At 41.5% G+C, this 19678-nt stretch overlaps 1 protein-coding gene across 15 annotated transcripts in view; it reads left to right on the forward strand.

The window, feature by feature from the left end:
* The window catches only part of LOC131549370 (band 4.1-like protein 1), a 303307-nt gene that overhangs the window by 203300 nt on the left and 80329 nt on the right, over positions 1–19678 (forward strand). The window lies entirely within an intron of this gene.

Genomic DNA, 19678 nt, shown 5'->3' on the forward strand with positions numbered 1-19678 from the left:
TTTTGCTGTAGTGTCAGTAATAAATATCAGTTTACATTTCCAAACATTCATTTTGCCATTAATTGTAATAATCCAGTGAGATTTTTGTTTGCACAAGGAGTCTGACAACAGCCAGTGCTCCACACAGAGATCTGATCTCAATATCATCCAGTCTGTCTGGATTGACATGTGGCAACGTTGTCGAGATGCTTCAAGAGACCAACTCTCAAACAGTTTCAGAGACTGTTGGGTCTGATGGCAGCTGCATCCAACGTGATACCTTTTGGCCTGCTGTACATGAGGCCTTTGCAGTGGTGGCCCGAGGGGAAAACCGCTTCACATGATCAAGGCCATGCAGCGATGCTTACATGCCTTAGACATGTGGAGGAAACCATGGTTTCTGTCGCAAGGCCCAGTGCTGGGGACTCCATGTCGTCACATTATGCTAATGCCGCCCTCATGGGCTAGGGAGCAGTCTTGAGTGGCCGCTCCACCCACGGTCTATGGGGAGGACACCATCTCACGTGGCACATAAACTGCCTGGAGATGCTGGCCATGTTTCAGCCTCTGAAACACTTTCTACCAGACCTGAGAAACCATCATGTGCTTGTTTGCAAAGACAGCATATCGGTGGTCTCTTACATCAACCACCTGTGCTTGCTCTCCTTTATGCCGAGTTCACACTGCACGATTTTAGCCCGATTTTTCACTCGCCGACAGGTTTTGATAAATCGCCGACAAATGCCCTAAATCTGAGGCAAATCGGAGCTCGTTCACGCGAGTGACAATCGCGCAGTGTGAATTATCAAAGACGCGATCTGAGGGAATCGCCGACACGTCGCTGACGCCTGTGAAATATATGCTAAATATCTGGAGCTGTCGGCGATTCACAATCACGCTGTGTGCAATGATTTCTGACTGAAAACTACATCACGATGACCTTCAGCCAATGAGAGACAGATACAGGGCAGAGGGAAGTTCAGTGAGGAGTTATGGACCATATCAGTATTTTAATATGTACAATTATATCATATAGAAACAAGCACAAACGCTTGACCAGCCGCAACATCAGCATATCAGTTACTGCAAAATTATTATTTACCACTCTTTGCAGAACACAATCCCTGTTCCCTGCATCTCCCTCCTGCATAATCTGTTTTTCTTTTTGTAGCTGGAAATCAGCACACAGACCATTTGCTGGCTATATTTTTTAATACTTCCAGTCTCGCTCGAGAACAACGGGATGACGCACGCAGGTTCTCGCGTTATTTCCTTATCACTTCTCGCATGTTTTTTGTTGTGAAACATAGTTTGTGGATCAGACAGAGTTGTCGGCGATTCTTCCTATTGTGAAATCGTGCAATGTGAAAGCCCCTGTCGCCGATCCATCGTGCAATGTGAACACAGCAGCGACTGAATGCTACCCCAGATAGTCACGCAGTGTGAAAACAACAGCGATCCGACAAGTTTGAAAATCGTGCAGTGTGAACTCGGCATTACAGGCTGGCATGCCAGATCCTTCAATGGGCCCAGGGGAAACTCCTCTCTTTGAGAGCAGTCTACATCACTGGACACCTCAATCAGGGAGCAGACATCCTGTTGAGACAGGATCCGAGGCTCGGGAATGGAGGCTCCACCCTGAGGCGGTGGAGCAGATATGAAGGGTGTTCGGCAAGGCACAAGTGGATTTGGCTGTGGTTCTGGAGGCTTTCTGTAAACCTCCTTTTGAAGGAGGTTTTGGAGAAGTACCTTACAGTCAAGATTGTACTCCTTTTGGCCATCTCTTCCCTGAAGAGAGCCAACGACCTTCAGGCCCTTTCTGTGGCTCCTTCCTGTCTTGAGTTTGCACCTGGTATGGCCAGAGCGTTCCTATACCCTAGGCCTGGGTATGTTCCTAAGGTGCCCTCCCTGGTTCTGGGCTTTCTGTCCTCCTCCTTCTCGGCACCCCGACAAGGAGAAGCTTAATTATATGTGTCCAGTGTGAGCATTAGACACGTACATCCACAGAGCTACCCTTTGGAGAAAGTCAGATCAGATATTTGTCTGCTATGGTCCTCCTAAGAAAGGTCTCCCTGTGACCAAGCAGACCCTAATCAGGTCTCAGTGGATGCTATTTCAATAGCCTAGAGTCATCTGATCTCCACTCTCTATTGGGAGTCAGGGCTCACTCTAGAAGTACGGCAGCCTCCAAGGACTTTCTTTCCTGTGTTTCCTTACACAGCATTTGCAACGCTGCGGAATGGTCCACTCCGCTTACGTTCATCAGGTTCATAAAATCTTGACTTGGACGCCACTCCTGGTTCATCTGTTCTCTCGTCCTAGCTGTGCTCTTCCACAATAGGCAGGGATTTGTAATTATGGTGGCATGGGTATATCATTCCCAAACCGTTTCGACGCAACGTTAGTTCCCCAAGGGAATGAGACGCTGCATCTCGTGCCACATACTACTTGCATCCCTGTGAGTGCTTCCTTCTCAATTCAGAAGCTGTCGCTGTATCCACTGCATGTGCTTTTATGCTTCTTGGTCATTACGTCACCCCTCCAATGACATCTCGCCATTCTATTGGACTGATTTCACACGTGATTCAGAGCGTGGTCACGCAGACGCATTCCCAAAGTGGTTTGACCCAGCGTCTCATTCCCTTGGGGAAATAGGGTTACTTACATAACCTAGTGACATTCATAATACATGATTGTGAAATATGTAGTTCTGTCATGACAACTCTCGGAGGGATTGGCATGGTAATGTACATGACAATGTTAATGTATTTGGTCTTGGCGGACTAGATCTGCTATGCTGCTGCTGGTGCTGTGGCAGAGCAAGTACCGATACTTGCTACTGCCAATACATCCACAACATGCTGCTGTGAGCATGTACGAAATACTGCTGCTGCAAATATAACATACATGAAATAATCCCCTATAGCATACATGAATCACCTTGTAGCAGATCTATACAGGTGGAGCTGGGGAAGGTGGATGATTTCTGAAGCACACTGCGAACTGCTACAGCAAAAACTAGTCATATATTTGAATGTTGAGCAGAGAGCTCATTGGCTACCGATACAGGAGAGAACCAGCTGTGCCATGTGATAAAGATGTCATTAGGTCAGCTTGAGTTAGACCTATCGGACTGCGCCATCTAGAGTTTCATGCCAGAACTCTGTATTTCTGTCATGACAACTCTCGGATTGGGATTGGTAATGTACATGACAGTGTTACTGTATTTGGTCTTGGCAGAATAGATCTGCTACGCTGCTGCTGCTTCTGCTGCTGTGGCAGAGCAAGTACCGAGGCCTGCTACTGCCAATACATCCACAACATGCTGCTGTGAGCATGTATGAAATACTGCTGCTGCAAATATAACAAACATGAAATAACCCCCCACAAAGCAGGAGACACAAAAGGGACAAGAACAAAACACCCCCCAACAAGCAGATCTATCGCCAAGACATATGTACTGCTGCTGCTCCGAAGAGCCATGTGAACCGCATGTATTACTATCTATGTGTGCCTGGGCTACCATGCCGACCGACTTCATGCTAGTAGCCTATGACTATGTGTGCCTGGGCTACCACACCGACCGGCTTAACAATAGTGGCCTATAGCTATGTGAGCCTTGGCTACCATGCTGACCGGCTTAACTCTAATTAGATGCACACTATGTGTAATGTTAATTATCAAAATGGATATACATAGCAATCCGATAGATAAGACGCCAGCACCCACCTGATTTAGTCATTTGATAACTGCTGTTAATTTCTCCACTTCATCAGTCCCAGCGGCAGCAAAACAGCTTGTTAATTCATGTACGTGCAATGATGAGATGGACAAAGTTAGACGATGCATGCCATTTTACTCTCTCATGCAAATAAAAGTTGTAAGAGTACACAAGACTCCTGGGTGGACTGACCTGAATGAACTGAAATAAAAGCAGAATATAAATGTTCTTTCTCCGTTTTCTTAACTACACTGCACAGCGAGAGCACACATCACACGAATTCTCCGAACTACACTACCCATAATGCATTTCACTTGGGACTACAACAGCCGTATATAGTGATCTTCAGCGATAACTCTTATTTCCCTTCTCCCGCAACACTGTCATTGATATAACCACGATAAGCGCGTGCTTCTGACACTGCGCACAGCTGAAATCAACCACACACAATGAAAACATTGACTTTTGAAATAACGAACGTGAACATTGAGATAACACTGCTGTATATGGCGAACCCCTTTAAAATGCATACACAAGAATGCTTATTTCAGTTAACCTGTTTCATGTCCGTTACTATCAGCATGTCTTGAGTGATTAAATATGCTCTAAACTGCGTTTTGCTCTAGCTATATAAACACTAGTGATGTTCGGTTCTTGAACGAATCGTTCTTTTGAGCCGGTTCTTAGGAAATAACCGATCCATCTTTAGTTCCTGGTTGATGACACGGGACACACAGCTGAAGTAGCACGTCCGAATGAGTTTGTTCGACCAACTGTCGAAATTTGCTGAGTGTTACCGAGGACTCAAAAAGAACCAAATGAGCTGGTTAAACTAACTGGCGAAGTTTGCTGAGGATTACCGAGCGAGGACTAGGCAAGCCTGAGGCACGTACTGGAAATATGCTAATTATGATTACTGCTATAAATTAACATTTTATTAAATCCTGCAAAAATAAATACATTTAAAAAAAATGTATTCCAGTACAGTTTATTGTGCTTGCTTGCAGATTATTTTTAAGTTGTTTAAGCATAATCAATGAGTTTATAAGACTGGTTTATTCCTTCTTTATACTTTAGACGTAGGACATATCCGCATTTGTGCATCGATGTCTGTAATGTGTGCTGTAGGTGCGAAACGTTTAGGAATCTTATCCTAGTTGTAGCTAATCACTGTTGGTGGTATCTGATATAAAGGATCCACAAATTAAACTGTGATTAACTTAAGTGAATGAAAGGCAATAATCAGCAATATGCGTTCACACAATAACTTTTTATTTGAATGTTTCAATATGTGTTGACACAACTGACTTTATTTGAATGTTTTATTGATAAAACATGACACTGAGTTGTTAAAAAAGAGAAGTGTAGTGACATCATTGTTTGACGGCATCAGGAACCAATGAATCGGCTGTTTGAACCGGTTCAATGAGCCGAACTGTCCGAAAAAGAACCAGTTCGTGGAAATGAATCGGACTTTGCATCACTAATAAACACAGATGCATTTAGTATTTAGCTGCTAATTGCATTTAGATGCTGCTAATACAATGCAATGCTTCATACAATGCAAACTGCTAACATGACACTTAATTATGGTTGCTCATATTTTAATTCAATTAGGCAGACCCTAATGAAATACACACAGCGATATGGATTAGAAGAGCATTCACTTATCTTAGACGTTGATTTCGCTGTTCTGAAGCACGCTACAAACTGCTACAGCGAGCGCTAGTCATATATTTGAATGTTGAGCAGAGAGCTCATTAGTTACCGATACAGGAGAGAACCAATCAGCTGTGCCATGTGATAATGATGTCATTAGGTCAGATTGAGTTAGACCTATCAGACTGCGCCATCTAGAGTTTCATGCCAGAACTCTGTATTTCTGTTTATGGGTCATGCCACGGGTGCCTTATGCATTATGGGTGCCTTCATACCTTACAAATGATCAAACATATAATTAATATAACAAATAAATGTAAAAAACATAACAATACTATGTAAACGTTCATCAATATTACATCAAAAAAGTCAATTAAATATTATTTTAAATAATTTAAATAGCATTTATGCTGATAAACAGTGCTTAAAATGTCAGATTCTAGATTTTTGCGTTCTGGTAATTGTTTTTAAGGATCCGGCATTAGATCGTGACAGTGCGTGCGTGCGTATACACTATGAGAGCGAGCGCAGGTTTATGTAGATGCACTTGGAGATTATGTAGCCTTTTGGTCCTCAACATATTTTTGACCATGACCAATCAGCTTTCTTAAATTCAAACTCGCTCTCATTGATTGGTGCTTACTGCTTATTGTTTTGTGAGCAGCGTATCGTTTGGAAAGAGTGTAATAATACCAGAAATACCAGAAATAATACCAAATAAATTGAAATATTATAATTAGTGCTGTCAATCGATTAAAAAATGTAATCGCGTTAATCACAGTCATGAACTGTGATTAATCATGATTAATCGCAAATTTAAAATACTTGGATTTACCTGTAAATGTGTTGAAAAAGAAATGCATGACAAACTAGTTTAAGGAAACAGAACCTTTCACACTTCCGCCAGGTATGAGACATAATCCTTATTATTCTTTTATCTTTATTCTTTTGTTTTTATTTAGCCATTATCAGCCTTTTACTGGCAATAAAACGTTTACCAACTATTATTAAAAGTATTTCTAAATAAATACAACAAAACATTTCTTGCGACCTTACGTGAAGTATTATGACAAAATGCATTATGAAGAAGAATTTGACCTGTTCTGCAGCTATATTAGAGTTAATATTAGCATCATGCTACATACGACAATTTATGAGATTAATAGTACACTTTTACTCAGAACTCACTTCAAACCACCATCGAGTGTTTGTAATAACTTCCTTTTGCGATCACAAGTGGAATTTGGTTGTTTACTGTTGGTAAAATATGCTATTTATAGCCTTTTATATCGCTGCACAATTTAGCATTTCAGATGCACACATTCAACTCTATAGTGGCTGTTGTCATGTTTATTTCTGCTGCTCTGGCTGAAACTCACGTTGTTTGTGATGTTACAACCGCCTCTCCGTTCTTAAGTTGCCAGGGATACATTCCAAGTATTAATACACATTAGTAAAAGGATCTATTTTAATTTTTATTTGTTTATATACACTTTGGGTGGCCGTGGTACATTAAAAAAGTAGCCCAAAAACCGCAACCCATGGCTCTGTAATTTTTCCCGTGACTATATTTTCAAAATAGCCCACTTGATAGATAACCTTCCACGCTGCAATGACGGGAAGAAGTTGGGGGCAAACCTTATCAAACAATTAATCTGCGTTAAAAAAATATTAACGCGTTAAAAAATTTTGATTAATCGCATGCGTAAACGTGTTGTTGACACCCATAATTATAATGTATAAATATAGCTATACTTTAGTATAGCTCGCTCTAAAACAAATCAATTAAATGTAATGGTATTCAGAACAGAACAAGAATGAAATAAAAATATATAAAGCTAAAGATATATTTTGCATATTAAGCTATACCTTTTATATATACTGTGATTGAATTTTATTTTCACGAAAACAAATTTTGTTATTTTTAATGTATTTTAGATATACATTTTCCTTAAATCATCCTGGCGACCCATTTTTGACCCAGGGTTTGAAATCCTGTGCCCTATTATGTCCATGCAGAAATTGTGAACGATCCTATAATTGTGGCATCACCATTCATTGACGTTTATTGAATGTTCTGGGAAAACTGAAGTTTTTTTTTATTGTCAGTGTCGCTCACAGCGCCTTTTAATTGCTGTTTTGGATCCGGTAATTATTCATTTACAAGTCAAGTCAAGTCAAGTCACCTTTATTTATATAGCGCTTTTACAATACAGATTGTGTCAAAGCACTTAACAGTATCAAATTGGAGGATAGAGTGTCAGTAATGTATAATGATAAGATTAAACACTCAATTTTCAATTTACAAATTAAGCACTGCTGATAAAGGTCCCTCATTATGATTTTTATTTTTCAGCAGAACTTGAATTTGCAAAATGAAGGCAAAATGACATAAAAATCACATTTGCATATTGTTCTAAATATCTCATTGTTTAGCAATGTTTTTGGCATATGTATACATTTTTTCTGTAAAATATAAATCATTTTATTGGTGTCCCCTGATTTCATGGTACTCTAATCAAAAAACCCTTGTAAAATAATGTACATTCAAGTAACATCACTTCTTGGAGGTTACATTATCTCTCAGCCAGGATTGCTACACTTAAAACACAAGCATGTTTCTCTCACTCTATACTGTTCTATTTCTGATGATATGAGGCTTGACTGAGGGGGGCCATCATGCGGTGTCAATACTGTTACCATATTTAAAATGTATATTTAAACAGTTATTTATTACTTTCAATATAATCAATATCTACAAGTAACACCCTTTCAAAGTGTACAACATGTGCTTTTGTGAACATGACTATTAGCTAGCAATTAGCAAATTTGTTTGAAATCATCAAAGCTGTTACTGTCAACCTGTTACTTTTTAGAGTAACAGGTTTTCACATGTGGGTAACAGGGATGACATAGATTAGGTTTCACTCAGTTTTTAAAGATTGTCTGTGTAAAATTCAAACATTTTAAAGATATGCCTATATGATTTAGTGGCATATGAGCATCAGTTACATTTTTAGTTAGTACCGTTGGTATTGTTGTTATTACTATTGTTGTTGTTAATGACCAGGATAGGATGATCAGTTTCAATAAAACACTTTTTTTTCATAACTCATGCGCACAAAAAGTATTCTCGCAGCTTCGTAAAATTATGGTTGAACCCCTGATATGTCACATGGACTATTTTACCGATGTCCTTGCTACGTTTCTGTGCGTTGATTGTGGTAATATCCTTGCTGCCTATGGAGGGTCAGAGAGCTCTCAGATTCCATCAAAAATATCTTAATTTGTGTAATGAAGGTCTTACTGGTTTGGAACGACATGAGGGTGAGTAATTAATGACAGAATGTTCTTTTTTTGGGGTGAAATAACCCTTTAAAACATTAGATCTTTTAGAAATGTAATGCGCTAAATCAACAATGAAGTGACTTTAACTGAAAAATTTGCTGTTTACTATTGTCGTATAACTATGTCAAGTAAGTGCAAAACAATGTAATACAAAAAACTTTACATTAATGTAAACAGATATGTGCAGTGTGCTGAAGAATATGCGTCCTGTTACTCTGTCAATCCTATTTCTGGCATCAATTTCTTAAAATTTTTAAAAATGATATTTGATACAGCCTTCCAGGTTTTTCCATTGCAACTTTAACTATATTTTATTTTGGACAAAGCCCTCTAAAATTATCATATTCTTGGTCATCTGAATGACAAATATAAAACAAAAATAAAAAATCCAAAATTTGAAACAATCCCAGTGAAAAGAGAGACTGAAATGCTGCTCATATATGTGAGAACTATCATATAGTTTTAATGAAACTATAGTATCTAGTAACGCTTGTGTCGGTAACAGGGTTCATAAAAATATCAAATCATCAAATAGTCATAAAATAATAAATTGCATAGCCTGAAATGGCACAATAACATTTCTTGTCATTTTAAGGTGTCTTAATTACATGGATATTTAAAAAATATTATTTATTTTATTTTCCAATTTTTCGAAGTGGAAAAGGCACCAATTTCGTCGAATGACCCTTATATTATAATATCTTTGCACTGCTTGTAACGGTGGTTGTCCCAAAATACAACAAAAGTTAACAAACATACAAAAAAAAAACTATCTGAAGCGGGAACCGAACCCAGGTCTCCTGTGTGATGATGCTGAGTCCTAACTGCACTCGAGTTTTTACTCGACTTTCAGACCGAAAGCCTCAAAGAAAAAAAAGAAAAAACACAATCAGTTACTGATATTCGGGCGCCAGACAAGCATATACCTGCCACAACATTTTTATATTAATTCATTCATCCAGGATAGCACAACAGACAAACAAAACCATCTGCTACATACAAAAGAGATAACGTTAGAACAAAGGCAACACTACAGGAAAAGTTGTATGCAACTTTCTTTATTTTTAATGAGGTAATATAGTATGGACAATACTATATTATTGAGCAATACTAATACTGAGCTAGACAATGACATCTCTGAATTCAATAATGAAATGCCTTTAACTGAAAATTGAGTGTTTAATCTTATCATTATGCATTACTGACACTCTATCCTCCAATTTGATACTGTTAAGTGCTTTGACACAATCTGTATTGTTAAAAGTGCTATATAAATAAAAGTGACTTGACTTGACTTGACAAGTTTTCAGATCATTAAGCACCACAATTCCACTTTTAAAAAAAAAGAAATTGAAAAATAAACTAACAAAAACAAACCAAACAAAACAGCACTTTTTAAATATGCAGAAATTAGTGCGATGAGTGTATGTGTGACTGTGATTAGAGCGAACGGTGACCAAGCTAGCAGCACGGGTGGCAAAGAATGACTCAGAAACATCGGTAGGGTCAGCCTGCTCCAGTTCAATCACAAAATCGACAAAGAGGCATTCGCCAGCCAAGAGAAATGCCCTTTAGCAACAGGCAAATGTGTGACTGTGATTAGAGCGAACAGTGACCAAGCTGGCAGCACGGGTGGCAAAGAATGACTTAGAAACATCGGTAGGGTCAGCCTGCTCCAGTTCAATCACAAAATCGACAAAGAGGCATTCGCCAGCCAAGAGAAATGCCCGTTAGCAACAGGCAAAGCAGGTATCACGGCCTCCTCTCTAGGATCCCTAGAAACGCACACTCCAAAAAATCCACCTGCAAGGACTGCCTTCAAAAGGGAACGTGACACAAAGGTTCTGGGCAGTTGAACTTCCCTCCAGTCTCTTAACCTTGCCCTATATACATGGACTCCTCCTCTTAATTGGTCCTCGCCTCCCATCCTAATATATTTTATTTGGAAGACGGTGACAGAGAAAATGAAAGTCAACAAACGGGCAGGACAGAAAATATCTGTATTGCCACATGCTTAAGATCTTATCTCTCAGTATGTTTATACTGTGTAAAAATTTTGCATGATTATCTCATATTGGATGTAACTGAACTCATGTTACAGTTTATTACGATCTTTTTTCATTTATTTTACAGTTTAACACATTATAATTTGTAAATCAACTGAGCTATGACTTCCTGGGGCCCGTTTCAGTTAAAACTCTGAGAATGCTAACCCTGAAATTAGGGAAACTGGGTTCCCTGTCGATACTCCACTCGTACTGCGTCTTGTCTAAAGACGCTATGGGAAAAGCCTTTTTTCCTTCTGACTGAAGCCTTATTCAATCACGCAGTGAAACTGCACAGCCATTGGTTCGTGCAGTGTGTAAAAAACGAACCAATGGCGACGGAGCCCGCCAGAGCCCGGAGCCGTCTGGCTATATAAGCGGCCGTTTCGCCATAGGAACTCAGATGTCTTCTCCTTCAGCGACGACGACGACTTCGTCTCTTCACTGATCCAGGAAGCCTGCTCAGCGTGGAAATGCCTCGCAGCTGGAACCAGCGACCTCTGCTCGGCTGAATCCGCCTCCTCTTAGCGCCATCAGCATCGCAGCGGTTCCGGTCCCACTCCCCTGCAGCCATCCGGCGAAGCTCACGCATTCTTCTAAAAGAGTAGCGGTGTTGTTGCAAATGCCACGCCGTTATTGCGGTGTCTCCCTTGCACGCCGATGACGGCCACAGCGAATGTGTTTCCTGCTTGGGGAAATCCCATGCAAATGCCGCGCTCGCTGGCACTGATTGTTCTCACTGTAGAGAGTGACTCCGCCCCTCACGCCCTCCCGTTTTCTTCCTCGCAGGGACCTGTGAGGAAAAAACAGCGGGGCAGAGGATCTCAGCGCACGGCTGAGAGCGAGCTCACGTCGGCTCAGTTTCCGCGTGCCGTTTTTACTGAGGCACAGAAGTCGTCCCAGGCCATGTGACACTTCCTGCCCAAATGCTCCAGCTCCGTAGCTGCTTCCAGTCGCCCTAAGCCGCCGACTCAGCAGCCAGCGAAACCTGCCAGACGCCAACCTTTTCCTAAGCGCCAGGGCCCCCGACCTAGGATAGCGTTGGACCCAGCGCCTCCGGCGTCTTCAATGATCTGCAGAACAGGAAGAGGAAGGGACAGAGTTCCACCACGGCCGGACTGCCCCCCAAACAGCCTCTCTGGAGCCTCTTATCACCCCGTTCAACACCGGGTGCGGAGGGAGATGTGTTTGTTGCAGTTATAGGGCCCGTACAAGCTCCCAAGCAACCACCCGCTGTTATAGTGGGAAAAATAAAACACAAACATTCTCAAAAAGAGAGCAAAATTCCTCTTCCGTGTCTCACGAGTGCCCTGCCCCCGTGCTGCCGGCCACTCGAGTTTATCCAACCCCTCGCCACGCGGGCCGAGGCCTGGCAGGCCATCCCTGGAGTCTTAGAGTGGGTTATGGGGATAATAAAACGAGGTTACTCACTTCAGTTCGCTTAAAGACCCCCGCACTTCAGTGGCGTGGTCTCCACCTCAGTACGAAGCGAGAACGCCCACGTTCTACGCTCAGAGGTGATGATTCTGCTGGAAAAAGGAGCAATAGAAAGAGTTCCTCCAGCTCAGAGCGAGTCAGGCTTCTACAGCCGTTATTTCCTCGTCCCCAAAATGGATGGTGGCATTCGGCCCATCCTCGATCTCAGACGCCTAAATTGCGCCCTCATGAAAAGGTAGTTCAGGCTGATCACATTGAAACAGATCCTCTCGCAGATTCAGCCAGGGGACTGGTTTCTTCCCCGGACCTGAAAGATGCATACTTTCACGTCCAGATAGCCCCCCACCACAGACGATTCTTGAGATTCTCCTTCGAGGGAGTGGCTTATTAGTACACGGTCCTTCCCTTTGGACTGTCTCTGGCCCCCCGCACTTTTACGAAGTGCATGGACGCGGCTCTCTCCCCTCTGAGACAGATGGGAGTCCACATTCTCAACTACCTCGACGACTGGCTCGTTCTGGCCCAGTCAGAGGTGGAACTTTTATCGCACAGAACCCTCCTCCTCAGCCACCTAGAGCACCTGGGACTCAGGGTCAATTTCGCCAAGAGCAGGCTGTCTCCCAGTCAACGTATATCGTTCCTGGGAACAGTTCTCAACTCGACTCAAATGAGAGCCGTAGTCGCACCAGACCGTGCTCTGGTCATGCGAGAACTCACAACCTCCTCGAGATCGGTGCCACTCGCCCTCTCAAGATGTTTCAAAGAATGCTAGGCCTCATGGCCTGAAACCTCAAGTTCCATCACATGCATGGCGTCACGGACTCCTGCGTATCGGGGTGAGCCAGGCCTGTGTGACAGCCCTAGCCCCCTGGAGAGACCTTCATTGGATGGAAAAAGGAGTGGCTATGGGAATGGTTTGCAGGAGAAAGGTCATCACGACAGACGCCTCCAACACAGGGGAGCACTGTGCGAGGGCAGACCAGCTTTCGGCCATTGGTCGAAAGCGGAGAAGCGGCTTCACATCAACTGCTTGGAAATGCTAGCACTATGTCATGCATGCCAGTTCTTCCTGCCATACCTGAAAGGACACCACGTGCTAATCCGCTCGGACAGCATGTCTGTAGTGTCCTACATAAATCACCAAGGAGGCCTCTCCTCAAAGCACCTTTGCCTATTGGCAGAACGCCTTCTAGAGTGGTCTCTACCCCATCTGCGCTCACTGAAAGCAGCGTACATACCGGGCAGATTGAACTACGGAGCGGACAAGTTATCTAGTAGCAATGTCCCCTCAGAGGAGTGAGGGGCAATGTCCACCCGCAGACGGTTCAGAGAATTTGGGAGATCTTCAGCGAGGCCGAGGTAGACCTCTTCGCCTCAGGAGACAACTCTCACTGCCTGACTTATTATTCAAAGGTCGAGGATGCGCTGGCCCACGAATGGCCCAACCTCCTCCTTTATGCATTCCCCCCGATTGCCCTGATCCCGCAGGTTATCAGGCGAATCAAGGAGCGGGGACACAGGGTCCTCTTGGTGACCCCCCTGTGAAAAAATCAACCTTGGTTGTCAGAGCTGACTCAGCTGCTCATAGCAGCCCCGTGGCCCATTCCCCTGAGACGGGACCTCCTGTCTCAAGCGAACGGGACAATTTGGCACCCTTGGCCCGACCTCCATTCAGAGCTCAAGTCATCACGCTCTCCGTGCTTCCTCCCTCTGATGAGGACCGGGAGTTATCCTTGCTCTGCCCTGTCAGAGCTTTGAGAATCTACTTCAGGAGATCGGAACAACTCTTTGTTAGCTTCGATATCCGTGCCAGAGGGCTTCCTGTTACGAAGCAGAGGCTCTCCAGATGGATAGTGGATGCCGTTACGCTAGCGTACTCGTCCTTGGGCCTACAATACCCCATCGGAGTACGAGCCCACTCCATAAGAGGCATTGCCTCGTCGTGGGCGTGGTCTAGTGGTTTGTCTATTACAGAGACCTGTGCGGCGGCCGGCTGGGCCTCACCATCCACATTTGCTAGGTTTTATAACCTGGAGGTACCGGCTTTATAGGCCAGAGTCCTCTCTGCTTAAAGGCACAGTATGCATGGGAACTTTCCGACGGAGAACCCTTGAACGCATGGCGCTCAAGACCTCTGATTGGTTACTTGTATGTTCGGCCCTCGGTGTCAAAATACAAGAGGTTCTGGAGTGATTATCCAGGCCGGGCATGACCTCCTTGAGTTTAGCCCGCTTTAGCCTTGGGTCTTTTTTATACTTCCCTTAAGCATTGAATTCTTAAGGTGGTGTAAATTGAGTCGTTCCTCTATCAGCACGGCGTAATTGAATTGTGTTCCCGTAGCGTCTTTAGACAAGACGCAGTATAAGTGGAGTATCGACAGGGAACGTACTCGGTTACTGTCGTAACCTCGGTTCCCTGAGATACGGAACGAGTACTGTGTACTTGCCGTGCTGGATAGCTGCACGACTCGGTCGTCACTTCAGTCGAGGAAACCTGAGTTCCTATGGCGAAACGGCCGCTTATATAGCCAGACGGCTCCGCCCATTCTGGCGGGCTCTGGTGGGCTCCGTTGCCATAGGCTCGTGCTCTGCTGCCGAGCCATTGGTTCGTTTTTTCACTGCTTGATTGAATAAGGCTTCAGTCAGAAGGAAAAAAGGCTTTTCCTGTAGCGTCTTTAGACAAGATGCAGTACTCGTTCCGTATCTCAGGGAACCAAGGTTACGACGTTTTCCGTTTCAAAATGGGAGGTTTGTCAAACCCGAGAAAGCAGTGTAAGTCAAGCCCGTTTCTGAAAGAGAGGTAACTTATACTCAGAGTCAGTTACCGTGGTAACTTGCTCTGTGACCCTAACCTGGGGTGCGTTTCCCAAAAGCAACTATGGTCGCAAGTTCTGTTGTTACCAATAAAGTTCAGTGGAACTAACAACCATAGTTAGCTAACGATGCTTTTGGGAAACACACCCCTGGTCGGGAGCAGGCAAATCAGTTTGCAAAATAAGAAAAATGCACTTAAATTATTTTTTTACCTTCATGGAAACAAGACTAAATGTTATTTTTAATAAATTCTTTTTTATATACTTTTTTTTTTTTTGCCATATTCACATGCATATGCATATCACATGCATGAAGTTTTCTTTAAAACATCGGAGATGCAGAGCACATTAGTAAGGCCGCTGTATGCAGACCACTGATCTATATCTAATCTCTATTATAGATCAGTGATGCAGACCGATAAGGAAAGTGTGCGTCACTCTCTCACACTCATTCTGATCATTTTTTCCTGGGCAAATCCGTCAAAGAGGAGTTTCACAGGACTGTAGGTTAGTGGTGTAGCAATCGGTTTAAATGAGGCTAATCTGATAAATGACGTTCACTTGATAACATTCTTTCTGTGACCTCTGGAAGTAATCAGAATTTCCTTCAGGATTTTCAGTGTGGTTGGATGCATTGATGACAAGCATATCCCCACCATTGCACCTTCTGAAAATGAAACTGATTACTGTATGGAATGGAAGGATGCCAGATGGAGGGGTAGTAGCCTACGAGATATATGCCGTAACCACCAGCTGTTAAATAAATTATTCACAATTTTTTTGGACATCTTTATTTCCTGAAAATACAAAAGAAACAGTTATTCTTTTTCCATAAAGATTTTAAAATTCTTCTGATACTTAACCAACTCCTCTTCATCTGTCAGTGGTGCTGGTGCAGGTTCTCCCATTGCCTTCTTGCTGTTGACTGAGTACAAGTCAGTAGTTAATTTTATTACTCTAATTAAGAAATGTAACAGGTTGGATTAGAAAATATTTAATTATGTGAAAAGAGTGTTAGACTATGTGAGAAAAGCTGCAGTGCACTGAAATAGACACTGAATGATATTTAATTTATGCTTAAAGCTTTACCTTGATTGATATTATAACAGTTATTAAGTTATTAACAGTTCATTTAAGAATTAAAGTTACGTATTGACGTGTACGCGGACGTCTTTTTGTCGGGTGCTGTTGCCATGGTGAATTGTAATTTCAGCACTCTGCTGATCATGACTTTTCATAGTCGTGGTGCACGCGCTAAACACAGATTCAGCCTACTCAGAGTTGAATGAACTAACACAATTCAGCCGTTCTGAAACCAAAAAAAGTTTTCCATCTCATGGTAAGTCAACACGGTAAGAGTTGGTTGAACCTCCTTATTGAAACGGAGTCAACTCCCCTGGAGTCAAGTCCTTTTATTGAGTATAAATGTTTATCTTGCTGGATACTAAGTCAGTACGCTGCCAGTTGGTGTCACTATAACTTTGAAGCATAGTCACATCTATGTGAACAGTCTACTTCAACAAACAAACTGCTGAAGTTTGATCAAAATCAGCCAATGTATGCTGAAGTTATAAGTTAAGTTGTGACGTATTGTCAAGTATGGTGACCCATACTCGAAATGGTGCTCTGCATTTAACCCATCCAAGTGCACACACACAGCAGTGAGTAGTGAACAAGTGCGCACACACACACACACACAGTGAACAGCCTTGCTCCAGCACCCCGGGGAGCAATTAGGGGTGCCTTGCTCAAGGGCACCTTAGTCATGGTATCAAAGGTGGAGAGAGTTCTGTTCATTCACAATCCCCACCTTCAATTCCTGCCGGTGCAAGAATCAAACCAGCAACCTTCAGGTTACAAGCCCAACTCCCTAACCATTAGGCCACGACTACCCTTAATAACACACTCTTTTAAATTTGTTGCCTTGCCATGGCCAAGGCATTCAGTATATATATATATATTCACTGGGGGGACTCAAGCTTTTTTTGCGGGGAGATTATTATATAATCTATAATAACATTTATTAACAACATATTTAATATTTTCTCTAAACTTTCTTGTATATTTAGACAAGCACTGCAATTCTGGCCAAATTAAAGATACATAGTGTGTGAATTTGCACATATTACTTTGCAAAAACGTTTGCAGTTAGTTTTTAATATTACATTCTTGAGGACTCTATGCTTACATTTCTTTTGAGGAGCACTAGTGCTCCTACTTAAAAAAAATAAAAAATAGGAACATACTATCTGATCAATGACAGGAGGGTCATTCCTGGGATTCTGTAACATTTAAACTTGGAATATACATGTTTTTCAACTTCTAAATGCACCATATCATTAGGCACATATCAAACCTCCAAAAAATATTCAGCATATTTTAATATATCATATTCAAAATATCATATTTTCCCACCTCGGGCATTAAAGACCTTTTGTCAATTTGAGTTTTTTTCCTTTTTTTTTTTTTTTTTCTCAACCCCGTAACAGACAAAATGGGATTGGTTTAAAAAGGATTTTACACAGAAATTGTTATAAAACAAACATCGACCTACTGCTCTTGTGTCCCTGATAACAATTTAATGATAACATTTATCATCATTTTCACATTTTTATAGGACTGAAGCTAAAAATACACAAATTGTGTCTACAGTCTCTTTATTTTTGTGAAAAACATTTTTAATTTAAAATTTTAACTAAAAACACAATTTTATTGTTTTAGCCCTTAACATGTCAGATGGTAATCAGCAAGAAATACTTTTGTTCTTAATTGTCTTCCCTATATTTTTCTAAAAATATTAATGTGACAAGGTGTAATCGGGTTGAAGACTATAACACATTTGAAGGGATACATTGCCTTAAATTTAAATTTTTGGTTTTGTTTCTCTCTTATATTGTCCCCTTGTTTCTGGGTCAACATATCTGCATGGCCAACATTGTCTTTCTGCTGCAAATGTGGGCACAATTTCTGATGTATGATGCTTGTCCACGTTTAAGTGGACATATCATGTCAAAAATTATATAAAAAAAAAATATATGAGTTGTCATGATTTTGGAGTATATATATTTACTGAAACCATAACTATTTTATATTTTTTCATTCAAATTATTAATAAATGAAGCAAATAACTCAACCCTGTCACAAGTTTACAACCCTGTAACAATGAGAAATACATATATTTGTGACGGGGTTGTGGTTTTTCACACAAAATGGCAACTGCTGCTCATGTAGCATAGGAGAGTAGACCATATATGGCAGCAATAAAATAAACACATTGTATATACTTATGAATTAAAATAAAATGTTGTAAAAGTAATAATTTTCCATCTTAATTTTATATGACGGGGTTGAGTTGTTAAGCTTGACAGTACCCTCCCTGACCATAACATGCCTCAAAAATATGAATAAAATGTATGATACCACTAACCATTTTCTGCACCACTATTAAAGAGACCTGAATGAAGTCACATATGAGTGGAGACTAAATTATTATGGGCGAAGAATGGTTAGTGTGACGGGTTGAGTTCAGACTGAGAGACATAACTTTACAGTCAGTTTTTTTATCAAATATTTTTTACAAGAAAGGAACACAAGTAAACGCTTACATTGTTGCCAAAAATCACAGACACTATGCACATTTTGTTATTAATTTTCACATTTTCCCTATGCACATTTTGTTATTAATTTTCTAAGTACAAACTCAGGGACATTATAAAATGTTCAAGATAGATGAGATAGATAGTGATTTGCCAACACATTTAGAGCATCGTTTCACTCTCACACTACTTAAATGAAGGAAAATTATTTCTAAATTTGGAAAGCTTGTTTTATTTTTGAGGAGCTGCAGCGTTCGTACAACAGACAGCTGTTAGAGAAAAAAAGGAGGAGGATATTAAGAACAAAGTTTATCCGTTTTTATTGGTGGCAATTTAAGTTAAGTTGAAAACACCACATCTGCGCTTGTGTGTACATCTGCTACAGCTGCCATTTTTCAAATTAACGACGGTTGTTTATGGCGACGCAAAGAATTGTGGGTTATCTGTAGCAGCGAAGGATACACCTGTTGCATCCTCCGAATTCCTGTGAAAGAAGGTCGCATTCGAAGATCGCATTCGGAGTGTCCTACATGCTTTTCTGAAATGAGACAGCCTCGATGACGTATGCACCCTTCGAATGAGACCTCCGGAGGACGCAGCCTTCTAAATGAGACACAGCTAAGTGTTCCTAAAATGTAAGTCACTTAATATTAACTTTTGTATAAAATCAAAAACTGTTGTATAAATTCAATTTCACATTTTCAAACTCTCATTAAAAAGCTGTTACCCTCCGTTCGTCGCTATCTCACAAACTTCTATTTTAATGAATGAAGCTCTCTACACTGCACACTTAATATATTATTTACATCTCTCTACACTTTGTTTGTTACAATGAATGACAACAACTGCAGTCTGCTTTCACGGTCCGTGCTGGGAGGAGCAGGACGTGCAGCGATAGAGAAGCATTTCTATTGGCTGCAGTCTGCAGGTATTAAATGGCAAAAGACGGCATTGTGCAGCGAACCATAAACACAGCGCTACATTTATATGCAGAACTGGGATCGCTTTCGTAGTCTTTTGAATGACTGAAGCCTTATTTCCAAATAGTTGGAAATGAAACGCCGTCCCCCCTCGAAATTCA

Source organism: Onychostoma macrolepis, chromosome 11 (genome assembly GCF_012432095.1).
Source record: "Onychostoma macrolepis isolate SWU-2019 chromosome 11, ASM1243209v1, whole genome shotgun sequence".
Taxonomy (NCBI): domain Eukaryota; kingdom Metazoa; phylum Chordata; class Actinopteri; order Cypriniformes; family Cyprinidae; genus Onychostoma; species Onychostoma macrolepis.